The following is an 11,050-nucleotide window of genomic DNA, read 5'->3' on the forward strand; positions in this document are numbered from 1 at the left end:
AAAAAAAAAAAAAAAAAAAAAAAAAAGGAATTTTAAGACGTTTTAAGACATACCAATTGAAAATATACAGAATAAAATACACAGAGAAAAAAATCTGGGCATCAGTGACCAGCGGAACACATACAGTTAGTCTAAAATAGATGTGATTGGAGTCCTTGAAAATGGAAAGTAGAAAATATTTGAATAGATTATAGCCCAAATTTTCCAAATATGATGAAAACTATACCCACAGATCTAAGCAGCTCAATAAATCCCAAGAGTAAGAAATACCAAGAAAGCTACAAAAAGGCACATCATTATTACAAAAGACATCAAAATTACTCCATAGATAAATGTAGTCTTTTCAAAAAATGATGTTGAAATAATTGAATATATGCAAAATACACTTAGAACCACATACAAAAAATCACTCAAAATAGATTGTAGATTACAAAGTGAAACCTAAAACTATTTTTTCTATATCAAAACCATAAACTCTTGCTCCCCAAAGTCCATTTTAAGAGATTTAAAAGACAAACCACAGATTAGGAGAACATATTTGCAAATCAAAAATACGATAAAGGACTTGTATGTACAACATACAAATAATTCTCATAACTCAATAAGAAATCAAATAACTCAATAAAAAGTGGGCAAAATATTTTAACTGATAGTTCACAAAAGAATATACATAAGAGTGGTAAATAAACATATACAAAGATGTTCAATATCATTTGTCATTATAGTATACAAATTAAAACTAGAATAAGATGTCATTACCCAACCATTACAACAGCTAAAATTAAAAAGATGGTGTTGGTGAGGATGCAGAGGAATTGAACTCTCATACACTGCTGGTCTGATATAAAATAATGCAATCCATTTTGAAAACAATGTGACAGTTTTTCAAATACTTAAACACATATCTACCATATGATTCAGCCATTCTACTCCTACATATTTATCTAAGACAAATGAGAGTATATGTCCACATAAAGACCTGTATGGATGTTCATAGCAGCTTTATTACTATAGTAATAACCCCAAACCTGAGACAATTTGATCTCAAAATAGTTATGCTGAGTGAAATAAATCAGATAAAAATAATAGTGTCTATTTTATTTATATAAATTTCTAGAAATACAACTAATCTATCATTACAGAAAGTAAATTAGTGATTGGGATGAACTTGAAGGGGCAGGAAGGTGGGGTTACAGTGGGGCAGAAACTTCTGAGGGTGATGTGATGCAAATGTTTACTATCTTGAATAAGATGATGGTTTCACAGGTTCATGCCTATGTCAAAACATATCACATTATACATTTTAAATTTGTTTATTTTATTCTGTGTTAATTATACTCCAACAAAACCTTCAAACAGTGATACTAAAGTTATTTTTATAACCCACATATTTATTGTCTGTAAACTGAAAACTGCATACACACACACACTGACACTCCATGACAATAAAAGGCCCACGGAATTAACAAGGAACATTAGCCTTCTCAATTTCACAAAAGAAAGGTTTTTGTACAATATACTTTTATTTCAATGTGAGAACCATGCAGCCCATGAAAAGAGGCAGGTCTTATGGGAGAGACTGAGTAGTTTAATAAAACATATTAATAAGAGGAGTTACATTCATAAAGATGACAAAAATACTGATTTTTTAAGGTAGTTTACTTCCTACTTTGCAGGTTGTTTCCACCACTCAAGAAAGTCTTTGCAAGAAGCCTTAAATAAAGATGAATGGGGAAAAATTAATGTAACTGGAAAAAATTAATATCATTGCACGATTTTCTATTGCTCTTATATTTTAGTTTCAGATTGAATTCATTTTGTTATCATTGACTATCAGAAATCCGAAGCATATAAAACTGTAACGGGGGTTACCCATACCTTCCCTAATTGTTCTTCTTTTCCAGAAAAATTTTCTGATGGAAGTTCATGCATTACATTGATACGTAAGTTTTCTGTACTCCTGTGATCTATTCAAGATACTGTAATTTTCATACAGGAACAATGAAACAATTTTCCAGTTTTTTTGTTTGTTTGTTTGTTTTAGACAGAGCCTCAGCCTCTGGAGTAGCTGGGATTACAGGTACGTGCCACCATGCCCAGCTAAGTTTTGTATTGTTAGTAGAGACGGGGTTTCACCATGTTGGCCAGGCTGGTCTTAAACTCCTGACCTCGTGATCCGCCCACCTCAGCCTCCCAAAGTGCTGGGATTATAGGCGTCAGCCACCACGCCCGGCCCTCTCTTTGCTTCTGTGAAGGATATAACTCCAAAACTTATAAAATATATGTTTAAAGGAGATTTTCATTATTAATTCCTTTTAATATATACACTAAGATGGAAATCTCAATTCCATTAATTACTTACTGCGTAACTTTACATTGAAAAAGGAAGCCTTCAAGACAACAATTTCCATCGTATCCAATGAACCTGATTAAAATGATGGGCTACTTTCATAACAAGTGCTTAGGTAAATGGTCCTATTCTGTCAGAGAGGAATGGGTCTTATTAGAAACTGCATTGCTGTGTTATGCTGTTATAAAATTAATGCAGAAAAAATGTTTAGTTCTTTTTAATAAAATCCAATGACTTGTGAATTGGACTAAATATCAGTAAATAGTGAGCATAAGTGTAACATTATCTACTTAATTTGGTTGTTTAATTTGGCTCTTAGTATAAAAATTTGAGTTTATGCAGCATTTTACTTCCCTATACTCATTGAATCTCCTTCTGCTATGTTTCAGAGAATAAAGAAGAGCTTATGTAGTTTTGATTAAGTAAGCTACAGAGTTATCTTTAGAGGTGATATTAACAACTTCCCAAACTATAATCCATCCTTGAGGTACTGCAATATTTAAAATATTTTTGTTAAGACATGCAGAGGTAGAAAAAATACTAAGATATATTGATGAATTTATTTTACTGAATATAAAAATACATACATTTGAAATCTTTAGAACATTCTATAGATACAACTAATATACTATACTAAATTCATATGTTATGAAAATACAGAGGTTACTATAATTTTGTACAAATAAGCACAACTGGAACCTTATTATCCATCAGCTATATATTTCTGTGAGTGTACTATTATTTAGTCCATGGCTTTTATTTTATTCTGTTCATTACCAATAGCCAACATTTCTCATTATACAAATGGGAAAATAACCTCTCAAAAGTACCTCTTACTTTATACTCACCATAGAATTTTGTTAAATAATATATTTAAACCTACTGCTTGTTCATCAGCTTTAGCCATTAAGGCTGCTACAACATGCTTCACATCTCTTTCTGGCTTTAAAGTCCTATTGTTGTTATTGTTATTATTACTACTATATTTTTTTGAGACGGAGTCTCGTGCTATCACCCAGGCTGGAGTGCAGTAGCATGACCTCGGCTCACTGCAACCTCTGCCTCCCAGGTTCAAGCAATTCTCCTGTCTCAGCCTCCTGAGTAGCTGGGACTACAGGCACCCACCATCACGCCTGGCTAATTTTTGTATTTTTAGTAGAGACAGGGTTTCACCATATAGGTCAGGCTGGTATCGAACTCCTGACTTCAGGTGATCCACGCACTCCCAAAGTGCTAGGATTACAGGCTTGAGACACCACACCTGGCCTTGTTGTTATTTTTAACATCAGAATTTTATTTACATTTTACAACACATTCTGTTCTACAGTCATGTTCCAGTCAACTAAAGCTACAGTTAATTGATATAACAATCACAAAACCTCCATGGCTTACAATATTCATGTATTTATTTCTCAGACATCCAAGTGTTGCTGGTGAGTGGTGTCAAGAGATCCAGAGTGGGCTACACTAAGCTCTACTTTGAGATAAAGGTCTGCTGGGCTTGATTCCTTGCTGAGGTTTGGGCTGAAGTCAGCTCCCTGTGTGATCATTCGGAGACCCAAGCTGAGGGTACAACAGTTATCTTTTGCTCCTTTGCTGTGATAATGGCAGAAGTTCTGAGAAGAAAATGAAATCTACAAGGCCAAGGCTCATAAGAAACTTATTGTAATTTCATGTCAATGGCCAAACCAAGCCATATCTCCAAACCCAAAGTTAAGAGGTGAGAAAAATATATTTCTCCTTATAGTAGGATTTAAAAGTCATAAAACAAAGGGTAAAAATATAGGGAGGTGCAAAGAATTGGGGCAATAATGACCATTTTACATTAATTCCTCAATATCTTGTCTACAACTGGTTGTAAAAATTGGAAGAATGAGAACGTTTACCATACAATAATTGTATGTTATTTACTGTAGAATGAAGTAAAAAATAGTTACTGCACTTCACTAAAAATGTGCCACTTTATGGAGGCTGTTCCAGCATTACGGTCAAATGGACTTCCTTCTGATGTATTCTACCAGTTGTTGAAAATAGTGACACACTTAATGCTTCATATTTACAGAGTTTCTTATTTTTTTCTGGAATATTTAATTATTTTTTGCTTGTTAGGTGAAGTATAAACTTATTTACCATGTCCATATTTTTATTGGAATGTATTTTTATGCTTCTTGAAGAGGCCGCCTGGGGTCCTCTGCTGCTTCTACTTCTTTTTTTTTTTTTTTTTTTTTTTTTAAGACAGAGTCTTCCTCTGTTGTCCAGGCTGGAGTGCTGTGGCAGGATCTCAGCTCACCGCATCCTCTGCCTCCCAGGTTCAAGCGATTCTCCTGCCTCAGCTTCCCAAGTAGCTGGGATTACAAGCTCCCACCACCACGCCCAGCTAATTTTTGTACTTTTAGAAGAGATGATGTTTCACCATGTTGGCCAGGCTGGTCTTGAACTCCTGACTTCAGGCAATCCTCCCGCCTGGGCGTCCCAAAGTGCTGAGATTACAGGCATGAGCCACCGTGCCTAGCCTCCGCTTATTCTAAGTTTAGCTGATTCCTTTCTAGGTCTGCTGCAAGCTACATCCTGGGATATCTTCTCCTTGCTTACCTGGGCTTATTCTACCCTTTCTTGGATCCTACCTTTCTATTTTTTATGTCCACTTTTCATTTGCAATAAAACATCTTTAGGTAATTTTCATGAAAAGAGTAAGTGTAACATTATTTTGAGCCTTAAAATTGTCCCAACACTTGCAACATTTGGCTAGTCATAGAAGTCTAAGTTCAAATTCATGTATCCCCAGAAAGTTAAAGGTACATTAATTTTTTCATTGTCTTTTAATATATGGTTGCTGCTGGAGGCATTTGAAGCCAATGTAATTTTTGCTACTTTTGAGTTAACCTGTTACATCTCTTAGGGGATTTGGGAATTTTTCTATATAGAGATCTTATAAGACTGTCTAGAAATGGTTTTCATTCATTGTGTTGGTATGCATTAATTTTTTCAACATGAAGGCTCATTCGTTATTGCCTCCATTCCTGTGTTTTCTCTGGAATTAGTCCTGTGTTGAATATCTTAAATCCATTCTCCATGTTCATTAAGCATATATCTTCTATTTTTTATTTTATCTAAGTTTGGGAAGATTTCTGTGACTTTAACCTCTCACTACATTTTTTAAAAAAATAGTTCACCAATCATATCTTTTATAACCATGAACTCTTTTTCAAAATGACATACAGTATTCTTGTTCTATGAAAATCATATTGTCCTTATGATCCTAATTAAGATGTTTAAAAAGTTCTCTCTGTTCCATGAATCATACTTTCTTCCTCTTGCATCAGTTATTTATGTGTTCATTTTGGATCTTCTGTTTCATGCAGTTTACTTCAAATATCTGGTGAACCTTGATTGCCTACTTATATGAATGAAAGACTAGATTGATTCGTATACTGAACTGGTGTAGTTTATTCAGTACTTTAATAGTTTTATTCTTCAGCAAGCTTCTGTCCTGTATGGAGGACTGACTGCAACTTCTGCGGGGGGCGGGGGGTGGGGGGGAAGCTGGGAGAAGGTAGCAAGGCTATCCCCATCTTGCAAAATAAGGTTTTATTCAGTGTTGTTAACTTCTGCCTTAGGAACCCAAGTTTTCCCCTAGTAAACTCTGAAATTTTGGAGACAGTAGTCTTCTAGGCTTAGCCCTGGAAATCATGCAAGAGGAATAGGGAAGGGAAGAGGAGGGCAACCAGAGCAACTGTTCCAGAGTTCTTAATTAATTTACCTGCTTTCTGTCTACTCTTTTTTCTGTAGCAGCTCACCCCTAGCCTGGACCCTTTCCACTAGGCAAAGAACAGCATCTACTTCCATTTCAGACTTTTCCAGGTCAGGGATGTAGGCTCAAGGACTCCTTCTTCATCATCACAATTCCCTCCTGTATTCTGTCATCTAGAAATGTCAAAATTCACTGGGGTGCTAATAGTGCCTCTCGCTACTTTTAGTCTGTTACAAACTTATTCTTGAATTTTAAAAATTCATTTAATCTTCACTGTCACTTCAATGTGGTTTGAGAATAAGGGGATACTAAATATGTATGCTCAGTTTGCTATCTTAAAAGTCTAAGTTTAAATGTTGCTAATGAAGAGGCTTTTTTAGCACTTGGAAAACAACCTCCTATCACTATCTCTTGACTTAGATACAGCTCTCTAGGGAGAGTGGCAGCCCCCAAAATAAAAGCATTTCTTCTGACTGCTCAGTAAAATTACAGAAGAGTATATTCCCTATGAGAGCAATAATCTTGGTCCCAGAGTTTGTTCAAGAAAGCCTCAGGAGAAGTAATTCTTTTTTAAAAGTTAGCCTCCACCAGAAAAAAAAATCTTTCTTCAACATATATTCATTTGAGACGCTAGACAAGAGTACTATCAGCACATCATAGACACCAAAAGAGAAAAAGGGAAGTTAAACACAGTTGAGTTTCTTCCTTCTCTAGTAATGTCTTTATCCATTTTTTCATGCCCGAAATTAACCATGATCCATAATATCTTTCAAAAGGTCTTAGAAAAAAAATAGCAAATTAATAGTAAAGCTCTATGGATGTTTCTTTTACCATTTTGTTCTATTAAAAGGTCAAGAGTAATTGATAAGAATCTCTATATAACTTTTCGTTTTCTCTTTAAAAGAAGTAGATCTTCCTTAGGGATCAGGAGAAGTAACTAATAGGTACGAGGCTTAATACATAGGTGATGAAATAATCTGTACAACAAACCCCTATGACACACGTTTGCCTATATAACAAACCTGCACATGTACCCCGACCTTAAAATTAAAAACAAAATAAATGGGGGATTTACTCACATCATTGACTCTGAAACAGTTTTGTACATATTCTAGATGTGAAGTGAGGAATCCAGTAAACGATATTTAAACTAGCATAAATAATCAGTATAAAGAGGTTAGAGGCCATGGTGAACAGAAGGCTTATTTTTTCAATTAAAAATATGTATGTATGTATGTATTTTCCTATGGACGTAATGTCTACATAGTTTGTGACATTATTGTCTCATTCTGCATAGTCAACATAACTTCTAAAATGATAAACTCTGGTTCTATGTTTTCTCAAAATCAATTTCTTGGACCATTTCCATTTGCCCACATAAAATAACTCTGTTCCTAACAGTGTTAAAGCTACCATTCTGTATCATCTTTGTATGTAAGAAGCCTGTGGAGAGAATAATACAAAAGAAGAAGAAGAGTATTTTTAATCCTTCTAAATTCTTGCTGGTAAATTTGTTTTTCCCTTTTAATTACTTCTTGTAGAGATGTAGTAAGAATTAAAAAGTAGCATAAAGCTAAATGTAGAATGTACTAAATGCATAAATATTTGGAAGAAAGAAAATAAAACAGAACTTCAGCATTAGAATACTGCCTATTTGGGTGCCAATCGAAGGAGATTTTTCTGAAATTTTCTAGACAAGGATAACCAGAATCTATTACAGAACAAACAAGTGTTGCTATAACAAAGCAGCGTGCTGCGTGTAATTAAAGCATTAGAATAGCATACAGACAAAACTGTTAGGCACAACAAGTTTTGTTACATATCAGGAAAGATTCTTTAAAAACTGTAAAACCAGATGTGCCAAATGTTTGAAAGTAAAAATAACTTGAAATCTGACTGGTTTATAAATCCATCAATTATATTGGATAGAGTCAAGTAATATTTTGGCATTTTCATTTCGTTACCTTTATTCAGCAATTCACAAAAATGCATAACCTCAAGGGTCTTACCAATTTACCTCTTCACTCTGAAAGTGAATACTGCTCGGATATTTTAAAGAATGGTATCTGCAGTGAAGGAAATTAAAGTGAATACTGAGAAAATAATTTATCCAATTCCCACTAGCAATACACACACAAATTCAGCTGCATTCATACATATCTAAATATGTCAGCTTTTTCTCAGAGACATGCCCTGAATTATCCTACAAAATAGAATACCTCAAAGATGAAAGAGCATTCAGAACCTCAGCACAGAAATACATCGATTACTAAAACATAATTTTAAAGTGCTTCCAGCATATACAAGATACATTTATATTCCTCAGTTGTGTAGTGCCTAGTACTACCTTATTATAAAGTAAGTTTTGCATCTATTTACTATTTATCCCTCAATTACATGGTAAAATTGGATAGTTAAAAATAGAAGAACACATAAATATAGAAATCGTTGGCTTTATGTCTGGAAACCTTTATCCTAAGATGTTTAGAAATATGCTTAAAAAAAAAAAAACCAAAATTGTATTTGTAATAAGTTGTCTTAATTTTGGTAATGGGGTGTTTAATTTTTAAAACCTGAGGTCAATAAATTAAATTCTGTCATTTCATGTTTTGGTGTTGCAGTTCCATTCTCAGTATAAGGGATATTGATCTAATAATCATACTCTACTCCTCCAAATATCTAGTCATTTTATGTCCCCACAAACTCATTCATTATAAAACCCATAAAATTATTCCCTGTGGTGCCTATAACAAAGGAACAAACTGAACAATAAAAAGGAACAATGTACATTTTTATTACGTTTTAATGATATCCCCATTGCCAGTGCATGCACAACCAAGTGGAAACATTTTAGCCACTGGCATTTCCAGAGATCCACTCTCTGCCACTCTGCAATACAAATTAATGGGTGAAAACGTCCATTAACAGAAAAGTTAAAAGGCAATATCTATCTATTATAAATAAACAGTATGCTTATGAGTTAATTCTTCTGAGGTCACTACATGAAAGCCAGGCACAGTCATTGTTACAGGTATTTCTCTTCCTGCTGCATAAAATTCTGATTGAAATTTTATAGGGTTTCAAAAATCATAAGTAGACTAAGTGTATAGGCAGAAAATTGTGTCTCTAAATTAGCTAGAATCAGAAAATATGATTAATATAAATGTAATAAAACTCATTTATTGGTTACTCTTATAAGTATAAGCTTACCTGACCCCATATATTGTTAAGTATATTTTTTTTATTCAACAAATATACGTTCTAGTACTTTCTAGCCATGGTTTCAAAACACTTGATCATATATCCCTATAGTAAAATTTTAACTGTGGCACACACTTTGAATAAATACATACTTAAGAATTTATAAATTATATACAAGTATTAATAAATGAATAATTATGTTCATTATAAAATGTATATGGGAAACATAAATTTTAAAATAATAGGATATGTTTACAATAAACATTTTTAAAGTATGCTCCCAATTGCAACGGCTTCATGTTATCATTAACTAATATATCAAAGCATAAAACAGTATTTCCTCTGGGTGAGTTTATCAATAATAATGGTGAATGTAAACACATATTATAGATCATGTTGATAATTTCAACTTTGGGATCCAATCTCCTGTTAGATATAATTACTTTGGCACTGCTTTATCTCATAATATTTTATATTTAGTTCATAATAGGAGAATAAATGTTAGCTGTTTTCTCACTGCTTGTATTACTGGCATTTTCTTCATTCTGACATTTCTCTGCAGATTCTTTTCAGGCCAATTATGTATTTGGTTAGAATTAATTTAATAGATAACATAATAGTCACATTGTGACAAAAAGGTTCTGCTTTGTAGAACTACTACTCTTTCTTCAGAACATTTGTACTGGTGATTTTTTTACATACAACTCCAGTGAGGTGCCTCTGTCAATGCATGAGGTAAACTGTAATACACTTAATACATGTACTTGTTAACAATACATAAACATACAAGTAAGTTATCTTATTTTCTTTCCACTGCTCAGGGGACTATCTCTTGCGCTTTTCTGGGGTGTATACACCCCAACATGGAAACAACTACTCTGTAAGTAGTGTCTAGGAAGATGAATCTGGGGATTTAAAATATCTCCTATTTGTTTTTAAGCATAAAACCATGTTCAACTATTTATAACTTCTAGAGAATAATGAATGCTTGATAGAATTTGATTTTTTTTATTTAATATTTTATTTTATTTTATTGCTGGAATATTAACCACATTAAAACATGAATTTTGTGTTTTATTTGTTGCTACATTCCCTCTTCCAGAACAGTGCCTGACACAGAGCAGCTGCACATGAAATAGTTTTTAAATGAATCAAAACTTATTCAACTGCAGGTGATGCTTCTTTGATTGTTCCCAGTTATTCTCAGTTTACCCAGCACTTTCCAACATCCTCTCCACAGCCCTGAGAGGTGTCATTTTCATTTTCTTCTTTTCTTTTCTTCTTTTCTTTTATTTCAATAGTTTTGGGGAAAACAGTGGGTTTTGGTTACATGGATAAGTTGTTTAGTGATGATTTCTGAGAGTTGGTGCACCCATCACTGTATGGTATACAGTACCCATTGTGTAGTCTTTTGTCCCTCACTCCCCACCCTTCCCCACAAGCCCCCAGAGTCCATTATATCATTCTTAAGCTGTTGTGTTCTCACAGCTTAGCTCCCACTTATAAATGAGAATATACAATAGTTGGTTTTCCATTCCTGAGTTTATACACTTAGAATAATGGTATCTAACGTCATCCAGGCTGTTGTGAATGCCATGATTTTGTTCCTTTTTATGGCTGAGTAGTATTTCACAGTGTATATATACCACACTTTCTTTTTCTAGTCATTGATTGATAGGCATTAAATAGGTAAACTATCCCCAACATAAAGAAGGAAAAAATATATTCCTTTGACTAGCTTCAAGACG

The 11,050-nt window shown here is 33.7% G+C and overlaps 1 protein-coding gene across 2 annotated transcripts in view; it reads right to left on the reverse strand.

Annotated features, from left to right (window-relative positions):
* EDIL3 (EGF like and discoidin domains 3) overlaps positions 1-11,050 on the reverse strand; it is a 458,492-nt gene that overhangs the window by 209,321 nt on the left and 238,121 nt on the right. The gene's annotated exons all lie outside the window — the stretch shown is intronic.

The sequence above is a fragment of the Rhinopithecus bieti genome, unplaced genomic scaffold (genome assembly GCF_001698545.2).
Source record: "Rhinopithecus bieti isolate Rb0 unplaced genomic scaffold, ASM169854v2 scaffold_23411, whole genome shotgun sequence".
Taxonomy (NCBI): domain Eukaryota; kingdom Metazoa; phylum Chordata; class Mammalia; order Primates; family Cercopithecidae; genus Rhinopithecus; species Rhinopithecus bieti.